Below are 17,723 nucleotides of genomic sequence, written 5' to 3' on the forward strand. Positions count from 1 at the left end.
GTTTCAGAATCAACCAGTGGTGAACACCAACACTGCGGGGGGAACGTAGGCTACCTGAATTGTTTCTTTCAAGGCATTAATCCAAATCTTAATGCCTCTGACTTCAAGATAGATTGTGTTTACAAAACTTCAGTCCAGACAAGCCTTGAAATCTGTAAATAGCACAGATGCAGTTTTCTATACTTAAGGAGGGAGAAAGAGGGATTCAGGCTTTTCCCTGCTCAGCTCTCAAGAGTGTTAGGATGTGGTAGGTATCTGTCCATCAAAGGAGAGGGAATGAATGAGCATCTTGTGGTGTAGACTGCATCATTCCAGAATTAGACAGAAAATTACCAGCAAAGAGATGCCCTACTCCTGATGTCTCACTGTCCCCAAAGGACAGAGCGATAGTAAAGTTTATTTCTGGTTATTACCAGATGTCTTTCTGCTGTATTCACAAATCTTATGTACAACTTGTGTAAGAGAGAGATACTTTGAAGGTTTGAAAGACTTGGTGTAACTGAGCTGATGGGAGGGCAGGTTTCCTCCAACCCCTCTAGTTTTGTCATGTGAAGTAAAGCGGTTGTTTTAGAGATTTTAAGAGACTTAATCATGATGTTTTATAAGAGTGTGATGAGAGAGTGTATGCAACTTTTTATTATTTTAAGGTGTTTCAGGACTTTTTACCATTATCAACTCCACATTGTTGCTATCTACTGCACCATGTATGCTACTAGTTAACACAAAATTCAGTTGTGTTTGAGCTTTGTAGCAGGAATCTAATGTGCAATGCTGACAAAACCACCTTTTAGGAAATTCAGGCCTATAGGCAGTTCTGCACTTCAAAGTCCTATGGAGAAGGGTTGGACCTGAGTGCATCCAGTTCATCCTCATTCCCCAGGAATTTGTCTGACGTGATCTTAAACATATCCACAGGCGACGGCTATAGTTTCAGAGGGATTCAGTCTCATCCCATGGTAGGACAGGATTGCTTTTCTCTTCTGACAAAATGCTTTGGGGCAAAATTGTTCTGAATAAACACGGGAACTCTCCAAGTTGCAGGTTTTTCTCCAACTGACACACACCAGGCAGGTGACTCTTAGAGCTCATTGTTACATGATATTCAAACAGCTAAAAAAAGTTTATATATACATATATATACACGTATATACACACATGCATATACGTATATACACCATTTATTTTGTAACGCGCTCATCTCTCTTAAAATCAGTAGATAATGGAGCATTGCTACCTTTTGTAATGACTTTAGAGTTCTGCCACTTGAAAGGAACTTAGGTCACCAGTGCCACAGAAATAAAAATGCACAAGCTCTGCATTTGCTGTTCTTTGGTTAGCAGAGTGTTTTCTAAAACAGAGAGGATATTTTTAATACTAGCTTATGCATCCAGGATATACTATAAAATAAAATAAAAATGGATTTGCAATGGTGATCAGTCTTATGTTGAACATGATTACAGCAGTCTAGAAGCTCTTGTGAATTTTGGAGTTTTTGCTCCTCAGAAAGACAAAGTAATACAAACAAACAACCACAAAATACCTTCTAACTGATTTTGATAAAAGGACATCCATGGTGCTGTGCTGTTGTGATTGGTAAAACTATACTTACTGTTCTGGTGCGTTGTGCTGTGCTTTATTGCTTCAGGTTAAAAGTGTCACTGAGATTTTATACACTGCAGCACCCATAAAAAAATCTTAATTTATTGTGTTAGTTCACCTGTTGCGGGCTTGTGGTGTGGTGGTGGTTGCTGTTTTTGTTCTATTTTGTTTGATCTGTCTTGCTAAAAATGAAGTATTTGACCTGATTCTGAAATTTAATGAAACTAATGTCTGTTGAGGGATCTGGTCCCACAAATATCAGAGCCTGCTGCTTGTTTTTGCAATGTTTCAGTGCTGTTGGGTAGATGCACTATTTATTGCCTTGCAAGTTCTTCAGCTTTTAAACAGTCAGTACATGTTGTTTCTTTTGACTGTGATCACTTGCGTTTTTTTCAAAAAGCTGTGAAAACCCGGAGTGAGTTTGTCAGTGGCAGAAGGTGAATTTGAGACCAACGTGAAGAGACAGAAGAGAAAATGATGGTGTACAGATTCCTAATGATAATTGTACCAAGAGCATCCTAAAATTATAAAGCAGTGTGGTACATTAAAAGCATTAATTTGTATTTTGGTCAAGGCGTAGCTGCATTTTTTGGCTATTCCTTTAATTCTGCTCTGTTAATTACCTGCTGACAGGTTCCTGGGGTGGAAGCAGCAGGAACCGTGCCTGCAGCAGTTCCCTGACATAGTGTTTTCTATCAAACAGAGCAATGGGACTCCTAAGGTTACTTTGAAACCTGAGGTCTCCCACTGTAGACCAGCAGACTGCCTTGAACAGGAACCTAATTAAAAAGCCCAAGATAGTGAATAAAGCTCACAAGTGCCATCTGGTCAGGTTTACAACCTGAAATTACTCAGTAAATCTCAGTAACGAGTTTGATTGTTCCTGCATTTGTGCTGCAGCTGAATTCTGTTACAGCAGCCGGCCCTTAGGAGCAAAGTTGTGCTGACTCTCTTACTGTTAATGACCACTTGGACTTCACTAAGTATTCCAGCAAAGTCTCTTCTGGAGTTAGAGGTAGTTTGAAACTTAATCTCCTGAGGAAGGTATTGATACCCTTCAGGCCCTGTATTGATGTGCCAGCTTAGAGTGTGCTTGGAAGGGGCAGCATGTGCTGGGCACTAAGAAGGTATCTGGCAAGAGGCACTTCCTTGGGCTCTGTCTGAGCAAGTCCATCCTGGCTGACTGCAGTTCCTACTGGAAGGAGGTGTGTAGATTGTTTCCTTGGCAGGGGAGTGGGTTCTGGTTCCCCAAATCTGAGGGCTACTGCTTCATGCAGCCAAAACCCCTCCTTGCTGTGCATTGCATGCGGGCTTCAAAGTGTTGTTCTGCCTTTGGGCACTACACAGAAGACACAAGCATGCACACCCATACTACATGCCAACTCTCAAGTTGCTCTGGAGAGTGTTTTGTTGTGTTTGCGCAAGGTGTAGAAAACCTGGCTTACACCGAGAACTGGTTAGCGTGAGATATGGATGCATTAAAGGTGGTAAGAGTGTACCTCTTGGAATGGGTTGACACTGGGTCTATAATGGTAGTGTAGCCTGAGAAAGACGGACACCTGATTTTTCAGAAGAGCCTATTTTGAAACAAAGCTGATGTATGATTGAGATAAGTAGGTCACTGTGTGCTTACTTTAATAGCTGTTTAATTATTGCCCAGCATTACTGGCATATGCAGTAAGACTGTGGACTCAGATGTTCAATTAAGATATGATCATAACTCCATCTGTAGACTCATGCAACAAATTGTTCCTAGGTTAAAGTACAGAAAATCAAGGCTCAGTTCTTTATCTCCTTTTCAAGTGAAAGTCTTCCTAATGTGGCTGATAGGATGAGAAGTCTATAGATCTAGAGAGGGAAAAAAAATTGTGATAGAATGACTGGGAAACTGATCAAATGTGGGGAGAAGGTCATGCACCAGTGCCTTCACATAAACCATGGAACAGAGCAATTTTAAAAACTCTTTCAATAGCTTATAATGTCATTAGCAACAGTGTACACTCAAGCTTCATGTGGAACAAGGTGGGGACATGGCAGGAAGAAGTTTTGTGGCTATTTGGACAAGCCCCTGTGACTGGTGCTTGGGTGTAGTCTAGAGGAGGAAAGGTTTGAAACAGGTTGAGGAAGTGGAGGAAAACTGAGGGAAGCCTTGTGGCCTGCTGGTTAAGCTCTGTATTCAGGAGATAATTTCTTATTGACAGGCAACAGAGGATAAACTTGGTAAACTCAGTTACTGATTTTCTAATTAGTCAATCTGGTATACGCATTCTTTTGCAGTATAACCCTAGAAAGAGTAGATAAGGCTGTAAGTACTTCAAGTTGAGATGATGTTTATATCACCAAAGCTGGGTAGCTGTAGTCACTGGCTATCCTTATTTTCTAGCCATACATTAATTTCCCTGTTGCCTTGGTGTTCTCTGTCACAGCCCCATCCTCCACTGTCTGACAGCTTGACTACACTGTCAGCAAGGATCATCAGCCTTACTGAAGATGACACTGAAAAGTTAGGCATGCCTGATGAAGCTTGCCAGCCACAGGGCAGCTCTCTCTGTTACCTATATCCAGTTTGACACTTCTATAAGCTGGCACTGCTGGCAAGATACTGAGATGAAAGGAGCAAAGTGTCACCTTTCCCCTGTGGAACTGCTGGGGTGTCTGTGGGAAGGGGAGCATAACAACCTGAGGGAGTGCGGGATGACTCCTGGGTGCCTGCCCTTGCTCTGCAGCCAGTGAGATGTAGCTTATCCTTCGTGCCAGAGAGCTCATCCTCCTGCATGGTAACATGAGGTGACAGGGGTTGGTGTGTGTAGGTGGCATGGCTGATACCTGGAAAGCATCACACCAAGCTTTTCCTGGTCTGTATGGCCTGGCCTTGAGCACAAACAATGGTGCTCTGTGCGTGAGCATGGGAAGCAGGAGGAGTGTTTGTGTTTGTATTTCTCTGAGAGCCATTTTAACTGAGCTGACTGTCAGTCAGGGTAGATCATTGTTCTCCTACCTGAGTCTTACCACTGTCATCAACAAGCTGTGGACATCCCTGCTTGAGGTTCTGACAGCTGCTGCGTTTTGTCTGCTCAGAGATGTGCTCTTCTGCTGAGGAACAGATCTCATTTCTGTTCCCTCGTTCTGGTGTTCTGTGAAGCCTTACAGCATACTCTGTCTTCCCTACTGAAAGATTGTCTTTTATCCTGATATGTCAGAGAGGTTGTGTGTTTGGTTTTTGTTTTTGTTTGTTTGTTTGTTTTGTTTTTCTTTTATTAAAAGAAAAACTTCAGCTGAATTTGCTTATGGAGCTAATATCTTAAAAATTTCATTACACTTTCATGTTAGAGAATGACATGTTTCAAAACAATTGACCATGTAATACAGGATACCAAAATGATCTTGGAAATAGAAGACCCAGAAAAGAAAATGACAGATATTGAGTGTCCTCACTTCAAAACAAAATCAGTGTTTCTTGTTCACATGCTCATGCTTTGCACAACCTTTGGTGTCTTATAAAAGCATTGTGGACAATATTAAAAATAAATTTTTGTATTTTTTTTGTCTAAAAGACAACATTTAGGAAAATATTACCTCTCCATATTTGCTATTACAAGCACACTTAGTGTTTAGTTCAGTCCTAACATTGCATACATTTGCATTACTTGAATTTTTTCTTACTTTTCTGTCTGGCGTGTTGTTGATATTTAAAAAATAACTACTGATGGATTAGAACAAAACAAGTATGCTAGTTTTAGGATTTTTATAAACATAATTAAAAATACTTCAAAAAAGAAAAGGAAACATAGATAATAATTAAATAGTTTGGGAGCTCAGTGCACTTCCCTGTAGCAACACTAATCTGGTAGAAGTTCTGACAGTGCTGCAGAACTTATCATTCATGGTAGCTGGGCCAGTGAATGTAGCCTCAGCTCGCACATTAAGGTCTTGCATGAAAGCTCTGCTTTTCATGTCCTGATACACTTGCTGTTTAGGTTGCCCAGAAGTGGGTAGTTTGTGTATGAGTAACAGCTGTTATTAGTCCAGTATCTTATGAAAGACATTTGAACCTACCAAACCATTTGATTTCCAGAAATTTTCTTCCTTTTAAGTCTCTGCAGTGTATCTGAAGAGGTGGCAATATAATTGCAGAACTGGCTGTTGTTTGGGACTGGAGCAGAATTTGAATGGAAACCAAATGGTGCCACCCACTTTCCTGCATCACTGAGAAGGGATCTTGTACACCAATTGCTAAGGAAGTTCCCTCTACCATTTAAAACAAACAAAGAACAGTTTTAGGAAGTGCAGTGTTCTGGATTGAGTCACTGAAAATTTGAATTTTAATGTTGTGGATCTTTTCCCACACTATTAAAATGTGCATGGTGTAAGAGCTGCTCTGTTGTGTTTTGCTGGGCATGAAGCAGTGGAAAGGGCAGGGCATGGTCCAAACCTGGATCGCACGGACCAATAAATCAACTGCCGAAGCACTGAACCTTCAGCTTTTTGGTATGTCAGAGGGAGGGGCAGAAACTGCATGGAAGACTGAAGGCATCGGAAGTAGTGATTAAAGCAATCTTATTTATTGTTTTAGTTTTATATTTCAAAGCTTTTTCTTCACCATTTTCTGCTTCATGAGTTGGCACAATGGATGAAATACTGTCCCTATTGAAGTTAGCGGGAAGTTTGCCATCAGCTTTAATGGGACCAAGATTTTACCCACAGTGTTTTAAGATGGTTTGAGTGTTTATACAGCATGAGTGTACTTCATGATTCCTTGGTTTGTAGATAATAATGAAAGCATTCTTCAGTTACCTAAAGAACATTATACTTATTTTTACAGTGTGAAGTTTCACCTAGTTACATGAAATTTTGTACTGATTTTCGCAAAACTTTTTTTTTTAGGTCTACAGGAAAGGGTGCTTTACTGGCAAACTAACTTTCAGTTAAGACAAGCTATGTGTACTGAATGGTAAAATTGCACGTGAGAGCTTTTGTGGAAAGGACTTCTGTCTCAAAAATAAAAAGTGTCATGGAATGACCTGGATTTTTTCCTGATTGCTGTTTTGAAACAGCTCTGCTAATTCCTTTAGTGAGTACAGAATAAAAATTGCACGAAATAATTACGTTTGAAGTGTGTGTCTGTGTAATCAGTTTGTATAGACCACTGTATATTCAGGTTCATATAGAATATGCCTGCTGTTTTTTCCTAGAAAATAACAGTATAAAGACATCTTATGTTGTTTCTTAGCCTAGGACAGCGATGTCAGATTTTTTTTTTTCTAATATATTGTGTATATATCTTCATATGTGGCCTTTATATATTTTAATTTCCATTAAAAGGCTGTATGAAGGGTGAGTGGGAATAATAAAATATTGAGCAATAATGGGATAGTAGGCTGAGATATTTCTCTATTTTCTGGCTATTTTTAGATGGTGACATTTCCTTAGAAGAAAAGCAGTTCTCTATACTGTGCATTCACTAAAACCCTCATGAGCTATGTCCTCTATTCCTTAATAAAATCCATGTTAAAATGATATTAAGTTCATCTGGCTTCCAGGACATGGTGTTCTGTTGCATATTGACAAACCTGACATATTTCTTCACATCTGTTGGCATCTTGCTGTAACCTGAATTGTGTGCTCTTGAGGGCAGAGACTGAACTTTCACTCCATCCACTCTACTTGATGCAGTGGGAGCTTGTGGGAAGGGAAGGGATGCTTTTGAGCATTATAGCAGAATAAGACGTGGTAACGGGATGGTGCCTTAGTGGGGCTGAGGGTAGCTGATGAGAGAGATGGATGAGGAGAAGACGAGAAAGCTCTGTCAGGAGGCTTACAGTGACTTTTTGCCATGTGCCTTTCTTTTTCCCCAGCCATTACTTGAGTATTCACCAGACATTAATCTTCAGCTTTCTTGTTTTCACAGCCACCACAGGTGCCACCCGTCCATCTGTAGCCACCGTAGATGAACCATGACAGTACTGAATGGTTAATACCCAATAAAGCATATTCCCAGGTGTTAAATAACCAACTATTCCATAGCTCATTGCCTTGTTTATCCTCTACTCTCAGGACCCAGAAACCATGCTGAGAGAGGGAAGCCTTTTTGGTGCTTGTTCATTCCTCACGTCAGCAGCATCTGGGTTGTTTCAGGAGCTCAGCAGTTAGCTGTGCGAGAGCTTAGGAAATGATTGTAAGATGTCTGTGTTGGTTTATTTCCTGTGTGTCATTTCCTGTGATATTTCTACAGAATAGCCCTTTTTGTTACACAGACATAAATCACCGGCACTATAATGCTGCCATAGAAAATGAAGCAGTATGTTATGCACGCACACAGGCAATGAGACTGTAGTGCTGTCTACTAATGCTATTAAGTATACTTAATGTAGTGGTAGATTTTTGGAAAATCAAGAGTGAATTCCAGTGGGAGTAGGAAAATAACGAATTTATAGATATTTTTGTCTTATTTTGTGATAAGTCTAAATATACTTCTGTCTTCTGAAACGCTTTTGGAACAAGTTGAGTTTTCAGCTAATGTATACGTCCTCTAGCTCTTACAGGCTGTAATTTCTTTACTGTTGGCTTTGTTCTCCCCAGAATATTTTTCATTTCTTCTTAAAATAATGTGAGTTTAGATCAAAGTATTAGCAAATAGCACAGGATTGGCTGTATACCCAGAATCTCAAAATCAGTATTTATCCAGACTATATATAGCCGATTGATTAAAGTGGTTTCAGGTTTTGTGCAAGTCAAGAAGCTATTTATGTGTGTTGGAATAAAAGCCATAGTGTTGAACGAAGTTTTCATTATTCACAGAAGTTTGAAATTAGAAGTTATTTGATTTCCAAGGCTTTTGTAGAATCAGTAAAGGAAGATTTATAGTGAAAAACAGGAGATGAAGGGTGGGTTTCGTAAGTTCTTTGGACTTCATGGGCAAAAAAAACACAGAGAATGAAGTTGATGTTTGACAGTTTTTAAAAATTAATGTGTTGCAAGGCCAGAAGTGACCACTGTGATCAACTAGTTTGATTTCCTGAATAACACAGATTGCGTGACCAAAGTTTTTTTTTCTTTCTAAAGACACATCAGTTCACATTTTTTAAAAAGAAAAAAAAAGGAGAGGCTGCAGTCCTTGATAGACTGCTTCATGTTTACTGTATTCTTGTAATTCCCCCCAAACCTTGCATTGCCTCTGTTGCTGCTGGTCACCGCTGGAGACTGATTCTCTGAAGTGAACCTGTGAGCCTGACCCACCACATCTCCTTCCAGGTTCTTGTAGAATGTGATGAAATAAGCAAAATATATTGCTTTACGAGCTGCTGCTTTTCTGCATGTGTTTTGACAGGCGACATACAATGTGAAATCCTTTCTTGCTGAATTAAATATGCAGCCTATAGGAAAAGATGAAGGAATAGAGCTTGGAGTAGCTGAGCCCCATCCATCGCTTGGCCACCATTCAGCCTGGAGAAGCCCCCTTACCTGTGCACTCACCTCTCATCTCCCTGTCTTTCCCCCTCGTCCCTCTGCCCTCCTCTGGGGATAAGGAAACCTCTTCAGTCCAGAACTTCTTGATTTGTGAATGATAACCCCTGTTCATTATGATTATATGACCCTGTGTAGTTGTTTGAACATGCTTTGCCAGGCAGTAACAGGTGGCATTCAGCAATAAAAAGCCTGATTTTTTGAACTGGTTATGATAGCAGAAAATTGTAATAATTTCCTTGGACGAAGTCCTGGCATCACTGAACACTCTGGACACTCTGGGGATTTTACATTCAATGAGATCTGGGTTAGCATTCATCCACTGCTGTTTGTGTAGTTGTGTTTGTTGTGGTGGTATTTGTGTGGTAGTGTGTTGTTTTATGTTTTTGTGGTGTGTGTGTGTTTGGTTTTTTTTGTTTGTATGTTTGGTTGTTTTTTTCTCCCTTCCCCTGCCTGTGGTAACTTCGAGGAAGATCTGCCTTTCTGGGACAGAGATGACAATCTGATTGTAGTGCTGATCGTTGCTCCTCCAGCAAACAGTTAGGGCTATTGGCAGTCCTGGTCAGAACCATGTCATTAGGTAAAATGTTGTGAAATTTTAAAACCAAGGTTTTATAACTGAAAGGATTTGGAAACATATGTAGAGTCACTGCTTCTGTCTAGACTGTGGAAAGAAAAGACCAAGTGTTACACTGTGAAGTGGTAGCTTAGTTTTTGGCTAAAGAGTAACAAAATATTCTCTATGTCATACAGAAAACTGACTTTGTCATGAAGATCTGTTTTCATTAGGGAAAAAAAAAAAGCAGATCTGTGCTGTTAGCTAGGGGATGTTTTTTTCCAAACACTTCTGTAAGGAGTGTATGGAAAATTTATGCTATGATTTTTCCCAAAATGTAGTCTAAATCTGAAAAGGCTATTTTAAAGCAAATACAGTACTAAAATATTTCAAAGTTATTAGTTGTAAAGCTATGCATTATTTATTTGTAAATGATTACTTTTGCCTGTTTCCTGTAAAAATGGATCTAACCTGCTGACACTTGCAACAACCATTTTTTGTTTCATTTTGGCACAGTCAGTTACTGGAGGCTTTTAGCACCATTGTAAGGCATAAGACGTCATTTCCACATTGCCTTTTTTTGCTAATTTGTGTGTATATGTAACCTTCCTAAAGTAGCTTGGTCTTAGGTGTCCTTATACTTAGAAAGCTTTCCCTGACATCTGTATAAAGGTTTCCTCACTGAAAATCAAGTTGATTTATTTCTCGTCTGTTCTTGATGAGACTGGCCAACAGTTAATCCCAAAACTCTCTTTGTAACAGCCTTTATATACTGAAAGAATATTCTGCTTTCTATTTTTTTTCTTTTCTGAAAAGGTTTGTCTTTCCTCTTCCATTTATTCAAATTGTCCACTGCTCTTTTTCAAATAACTGAACAAAGTAGTTCTCTAAAAGTTTCAACAATATTGATGCAATAATCTTTGATCATTTTAATAAATCAAATAACACCTTAGTTTAAGAAATTGCTGACTTATATTGTTTTGTGCCTGTATCTTTTATCCATAGTGTTATTCCTACTTCCTCCATGCACACCCAGAAAGAAAAGATGTACTAAAAGAAAAAAAATAAAACCAACAACACAAAAATTATTATTTGCATTAGGAGACTAAATTTAAGTTATTTTCCTATTGTTTAAGGAAATTGTTTGAGCTACTCTCAAAGCTCATAACTTTTTTCCTATTTGTTGTCATAGTGATGTTTTATTCTGTGACTTATTTGCAGAGCGTGCCTTTCAGCCAAATGGAAAAATGTGGACTTGACTTTGGTTTTCAGTTGCACCAGTGTGGAGCTGTTGTTTTGCTGGTAAAGATCAAGAATGTGTCACATGTTCAGAGGAGTTTATCACCTAAATTCAGCAACATAATGTGCAAATAAACAGTTGTGATACTGGTAGCTAAAGGAAGGAAGATGGCAGGTGGATATAATTATAAAATGTTATTATGAGTTAATCTATTTAATTGAAAGATGGGGCTTGCGTTTCTGTACCTGACTGCTACAAATCAAATCTTCCGCCTTGTACTTTTGAGAAGGAGAGCTTGGCTCTCAGACCTTGTGCTGCTGTAGAGTTCCTACACGAAAATGCATTCAGACGTTTTCGGTAAGATAATAGGGCATTGGGAGATGGGTTGTGCAGTATCAAGCATGTCAGGGAGCAGCAGTGGTCCAGGGTGGAGTTCCTGCTGGCATCTGCAGCTGGTGCCGGGGTCTGCCTGTGTCACCAGATAGTGGCCAGGAGCTGTTAGAGCAGCTACAGGAAAGGGTGTCCCTCCCAGGGTTACCCCTGTAAGGCTGGCAGCCACTGGAGAGCCCTTTGGATGGGCTGAGCTGGTGGGAAGCAGGGTGCCAAAGTCCATGAAGGGTTGTCTTTTGGGTGAGCCATTCTTAATGCTCTTAGAAAAGGGCCTGACAATGGCCTCCTCCCAGGTTCAAGTCTTTGAAGCAGTTGGGGAAAGATCTGGTGTGATGGGCACTGGTAGGTGGGCAGCACCTTGCCCTGCTTGCATGTACGCTGCAGTTGCATGATGGTTTGCATCACCTCTGGAGTCCCTCTGCTCATCTCAGCTGGTTAGGACATTTTCACCTGTCTTCTCTATTTTCAGGGCAACAAAAACCCAACAGCTTGGGTGTCACAGTGAATTTAGCCTGGGAGACTTTCCAAAGGGAGAGAAGCAAGTAGCTACAAATAACTATACGTTGCAGGGGAAAACTGAACTTGATATGTTGTCCGATTTCAGAGCATCAGTGCATCTCTGCATAATAAATAGTTCATGTTCACTCCTTAATTTTGTTTTCTTTAATGAATGGTGGAAGAAAAAAGTAGTTGTTCAAAGATTTTTTTCAAAGCTAGTTCTGATGCCATGACACAAAATGAAGAAATATGACAGAAGTTGATGCTCCTGCTAGTTGGGGTGGGCAGAGGAACTTGAAGTCCAAGGATATGAGTGGGAGAAAGCCCACATAAACCTGCCGGATGACAGCATGGCCATCTGCCTGTCTCATAGGCTCAGATGTCCTCAGTTCTCCTTGTACAAGGGATTTGTAGCAGGCAGCTGTAACAGAAAATGTTACCCATATCCTAAAGGCCAGGTCACACAAGCAGAGTGATGCAGTGAGATAAGGGTGTGGGGAGAGCCAGGCAGTTGCAATGGTGTGGGGATGGAGAACAGATGTTCAGTGGATGAAATTTGTGGTGCTGATGTGCCAGTAAAGGAAGATGGGAAGAGGAAGTGATGGAGAAGGTAATCTAGAAAAGGAATCCAGGAAGCACAGGAAAGAAAATCAATACACGGTATAGTTGATGTTTTAAATATTACTTGGTGAGCAAAATGACAACTATGAGATTGGACTCTGAACAAGAGACAAAGCTTGTAAGTAATTTGGACAGCTCAACGGCACCCCCTCGTTGCTCAGGATGTAACATACCTGAATTGCTTCACCAGGCTACGTCCATAAGGATTCTTCAAACTGTTGAAATTATTTGAATTTTTAGTTAGGCTTTTCCTTGAAGAGAGATAGCTTTTGTGTAGTAATGCCTGTATGTGCAGATGTTTCTTATCTTCTTGCTAAAGGAAGTAGGAGAGTTATTTCAAGGCAGACAGGATACCCTTATCTAGTGCTCTCCTTTTTTCAATTACTGCAAGATGTGCAACTTGTCACAAAAGAGGAAAGGCTTATTTCCAGGAAAAGTACGAGTTGAAAGTGTCGATGAGTATGTCATTAGGGGGAAAGAAAAACCTGAAACAACCTCATAGAGTAGCTTGTATTTTCATAGAAAGAGAGGAGGCGTGCAAATGTTCTGTCTGCAAGATTACTCAGAAGAGAACAGCTAGTATGAACACCCAGTTCTCTCTGGCACTTATTTAAAAGGAGATGAATTAGTCTCTGAAGTGCTTGGGTTATTCCACTAACTGTATAAAGAATGTGGATTATTGGTTAATTTACCGAGTTAGCTAAGATTAGAGAAGATTAATTTTCCCCCTCTCTTTCCTGGCTGAGGGAGATGCTGGGTGCAGAAGAGCAATGTGGTGGGTGTCTGGGTGGCCCTTTGGCAAGGTTTGGGCTCTGTGATGGTGCCACAGGCCCTCTCTGAGTTGGAACAAATACTGGTGCTCGTGCACTGTTCAGTTGCTGCACAGATGGAGTCAAAATGTCATTTCAGGCTGCCTTCTCCAAGGTTGTTTATGGCTTGTAGCGGTTTCAGGAAACACTGCAGTATTAATGTTACTGGGATTCTTGGATGGTGCCATTTTCGTCACTTTGAGAGACATTGTTCTGGTGCATGAAGGGCTGCAGAGCATTTGTCTGACACAGGGACGGCACACAAATGTCTCTGTTAAGACTTACTTTAATTTTCTTATGACGCTTTTGCTTTGTGATCCATCACTCTGTACTTCTTACAGGGGTTAACCAATAGAGTTTAATTAAAACCTTTGATTAACATGGATTTTTTTTTTTCTTTATGTAAGAAAAGTTAGAAAACTTTCAAGGTGTTGTTTCCCAATGAATAGTCTGCAATGAGTAGCAGCATGTTTACATGTTAGCAGCAAAGGTCCACCTGCACAAAGTGATGAGAACCTGATGATTAGAAACTGAGGTTCATACGTTTGTAGTGGATTCAGAAGAGGAAATATTTTATTTTTTCAGATGCAGAAAACTCATCTAGTATTCTTACACACTGCTTTCCTGCAAGCTGTTCTCAGTAGTAATACAATTATGAACATTCATGGTGATAACAAAAACCTTCCACCAGCATTCCTGTGAAGCTGTAAATCACACTTCTGTCAAGATGCCTCTTGATAGACTGCATGACCAATAGTAGTTAGTGATATTTATGATGAAATTATAATATGAATGTGAACACAGTACAAATTATAATATGAATTATCTTTGATTTGCAGAATATGTTATGTCTATTGAACTAATGCTGCTCATAGAGATGGGGTTACCTGCTCTATTTACAAAGAAATGGTCTTGTCCAGTTATGTGGCTGGCCTCATTAGACCTGCTTGTTAATCAGTCTTAACAACCCCTCCCAAATAGATTAGGTAATATTATTTTCAATTTGCTATTGAAGAAGATAAATGTAATCAAAGGTGCAAACCAGTGGTATTGAATATGGTATTTAAAGCTGGGAGCTGCTTCCTGCATAGACCTTTTGAATAAGTCTTTATTTTTTTGTGTGTGTGTTTTCCATTTTTGTAACTGTGGTTTCTCAAATCATGGTTCATTAAAGTGAAATTAATCTAAAACCAGAATTTAGGTAGTTGTTGTAGGACACTCCAAGGCCTGATATTTTCTCATTCTCTTGTACAGAAGTGCTTGTGTTGTAAGGCAATTTCTGCTGCCTGTTGTGGCTGTGTACTTGAGTAGGTGTGCAGGATCTGGATGTCTCTTCTGAATAATTTTGAGACTTACAAGGACATAATGACTTTGAATAAATGCTGTTGCTTTATTGTTTTCTTCTGTGAAATACTGATCAAAGCAATAGCTTTAACTGTTGTAGGATGTATCTGCCTCTGCTTACCTCATAGGATCCTAGAGAAGGATTAAATGATGTGGTTATGGTGCTCAGAGGCAGAATATTTGGTTGGTATAGGCAGTGAGTCTCCAGCTCTTGTTTTTCACGGACTAGCTTTTTCCCAAGGCAGCTCCTAGGGCAATTTTGTGCAGCTTGGAGGGAGGCTGGGTCACCTCAAGTATGCAGAAGTGCTGGGGGGTAGTGAGGTGCAGAGGAGCAGTCCCAGCCACAGAACGTTTTCCACAGTCAGGAACTGGACATCTGTCACTGTGTCTGTGTTGCTTTTAGGCCCAGCCTGGGGAAGTCTGCACTGCAGCGACAGCTTCAGCTTTCCAAAAACTGGCTCTTGGGTTTGGTGTTTGTGTAAAAGTGGCCATGGCTGTACTCAGTGTTCAGGTGGTGGACAGCTTTGGCTCTGAGGTTGCTGCCTGCACATGGCTTGGTAGGTAGTTCTCTGTGCCTGGGACTGGCCTGGGCTGGCTCTTGTACATTGGAAACCACGTTTCTTCTGCTGCTAAGCTCCTCAGAGTTAAACTGTGGAGGAACAGAGAGGAGGAGGGATGGGGAACGACAAGAAACATATTTGTTTTAGCGACATCTAAGTTTTGATGAAAAATGGAATTGAACATTTGTATGCACTCAATTAAGAGGGGGGAAAAAAAAGTACGGTTTTATTCTTACTGGCCTGGCATGTGATGTTGCCGTCATGGACTCACACATCGCCAGAAGGGAGCAACACATAACAAGAGGAGAGCAACCATGTGGTCCCTGCAGGCGTGGGAGCGGGCGAGCACTTTGCCAGTCACAGGGCTCAGTGCCGCCAAGGTCTGGAGGTGCAGCTGACCATCTGCTTCTGCCGTTCCCTGCTGGGTCCTGGGGCCAGACCCTCAGATTCTTCTGTCTTCTCATACTCCATCTCCTTTGGCTACTCCTCGGTCCTTCCTTTCTTTCTCATAGTGAGTGCTTTTGTTTGCACGAGGAGCAAGGTACTGTTGCCCTCTCTGCATACCTACCCAAAAATCAACTCCAGGCAGTGTGTTCTTCTTCCCCCGCTTATGGGGCAAAACTCACGTTGAACTACCTGTTCTTAATACGCTTTCATTAGAAAACAGCAACACCTTGACTGCTCAGCATGAAGCTAGATGGGTGGGCTGCATCCCACACTGGCTGGGGAAAATGACAATTCCTTCTCCACTCCCGGCACAGAATGTGCTGTTTTCTTGCATGTATTATTTGCACTTTACAAATATTTCTTCTGCTTGACACCATGCAAAACAATGCTGTTTTGTTTTCAATATTTCTTTCGCTTTGTCAAATGTTTGTGTTTAAGACTTGATTAATTAAAGCTCTTGGGAAAATTAACTCAAGTAGAGCCTGCCTTTTTGATGGCAAAACAAAACATGAGATGGTTTGAGTGGAACCAGTGTTTATCTTGCTCACAAATGAAGGCCCAGATAATACTGTGCATATTGCTATTGTTTTCTTTCCTTTTAGTGCTTTTTTTTGGGTGCATCAATTGCTTTAATATGCAGCAGGCATCATCAAAAGCTAGCCTAACAAGCAGCCTGATGCTTTCAGCAATGTTTGCTCATTCTTAATAACTTTTTAGTAGATCAGTTGAGTAATTTCAGCAGATTGTGGATCGCCCTTAGACACACATTGTATGTATTTAAAACCACCTTTCCTCTGCTTCTCACCTGGTGGCTGGAAATGTGTTTTGCCTCTGGTTAACTCTGCAGTCTGGCTTTTTAAGAGAACATCTGACACTCATAATGTTACCTCCATTATCATAGCTGTTCATTAACTTTTGATAGTGCTAGTTGTTCTCTTGTGGCATTTTGTGATGGGTAATGTTACCCATGAGCCCAAAACACCTTAGAGCAGAGCACCCCAGTTGATTTGCTCCTGAGGGCATCAATGGGAGGGAAACCAAGCCTCCTGCCAAAGCAGGGGCAAGGGTCCCTGCAGGGTAGGCATGAGGGTTTTTTGTCCTTGCAGACTGTGACAGGACTTCAAAGCAAATGCTTTGTAGCTTTGTGCCTATGTGCTCCCCTTCAGGCTTCCTGGGCTTTCCTCAGCCCAGCAGGACAGCCCCAGGCTCCTGGCTGATCAGAGGAGGATGTATTACCTTTGGTAGAAAATGGGTAGTGTGCACCATTTAAAAAAAGAAAATGAGGACTGCAATGGGGCAAATCAATCTGGAAACTCTCTTGGCTATAGATGTGGTCCTAGGTCTCTGCCTGCAACATGTATGTTGTCCTTTTCTCTCCCTTTTCTTGTCAAAGTGACAGACTGCATTTTTGGTCCACCAATTTATTTAAATCTGTGGAAAAACTGAGATCTTGAGGTTTTGATTTTTTTTTGTTTTGTTTGTTTTTGTGTGTTTTTTGTTGTTGTTGTGTTTTTGTTTTTGTTTGGGTTTTGTTTTGTTTTGTTTTCCTCCCCTGTGTAGGAATTTAGCAGAACAGGGGTTTTGGTGACAGCAGTCATGAAAGTACCGAACCAAGCTGTGTAGAGGTTTCTGGGCTTGGTCCCTGTTGCAGGCTAGGTAGCTGTGTCAGCAGGAATTATATATAAATATTCCAAGGATGGAGGTTTGATTAAGGGGCTACTGAAACCTACTGCCTCAACCCCTGCTGGCTGTGGGGGCACTGCTGGCAGGTCCCCGGGTGAAGCAGCCCTGCCCTGTGCTGCTGTGGTCAGGGGGCTTTGCTCCCGGAATGAACCCTGAGAAAGGGCAAACCACCCGGGGCTAGTCAGGTCAGACCCTTAATAACTTGGGAGGTGGGCTGGTCTGTAAAATCTAGTTAATAAACACTCTGCATTACAGGTGGAACAACACGCGAGACCTTGAAGAATCATTATTTGCCATCCCAGCTGTACTTCATGTCACCATCGCTTTCTTTTTTCTTCTGTTTCATCCTCAGATTATTCCTGCAAATGAAGAAGAAATAATTCTGACAATCATTTATCGAAGGTAGCTAATAAAACAATGGAAGGCTGGAGCATAAATGGGATATTGTGACAGATGCAGATGATTATTAACCAGCTGATGTTTCCGCAAAGGCTTGTAATCATAAACACAGC

The 17,723-nt window shown here is 40.9% G+C and overlaps 1 protein-coding gene across 5 annotated transcripts in view; it reads left to right on the top strand.

Annotated features, from left to right (window-relative positions):
- Positions 1 to 17,723, top strand: part of TIAM2 (TIAM Rac1 associated GEF 2) — a 170,717-nt gene that overhangs the window by 32,547 nt on the left and 120,447 nt on the right. Inside the window, exon 3 of one of the 5 annotated variants that reach the window (XM_082049732.1) lies at positions 17,564 to 17,613. The exons of the other annotated variants lie outside the window; for them this stretch is intronic. The gene's annotated coding sequence lies outside the window, so the exon portion shown is untranslated. The remainder of the gene's footprint in view (positions 1 to 17,563; positions 17,614 to 17,723) is intronic. 5 annotated transcript variants of the gene reach the window in all.

Source organism: Streptopelia decaocto (assembly GCF_964273445.1).
Source record: "Streptopelia decaocto genome assembly, chromosome: 3".
Classification (NCBI taxonomy): domain Eukaryota; kingdom Metazoa; phylum Chordata; class Aves; order Columbiformes; family Columbidae; genus Streptopelia; species Streptopelia decaocto.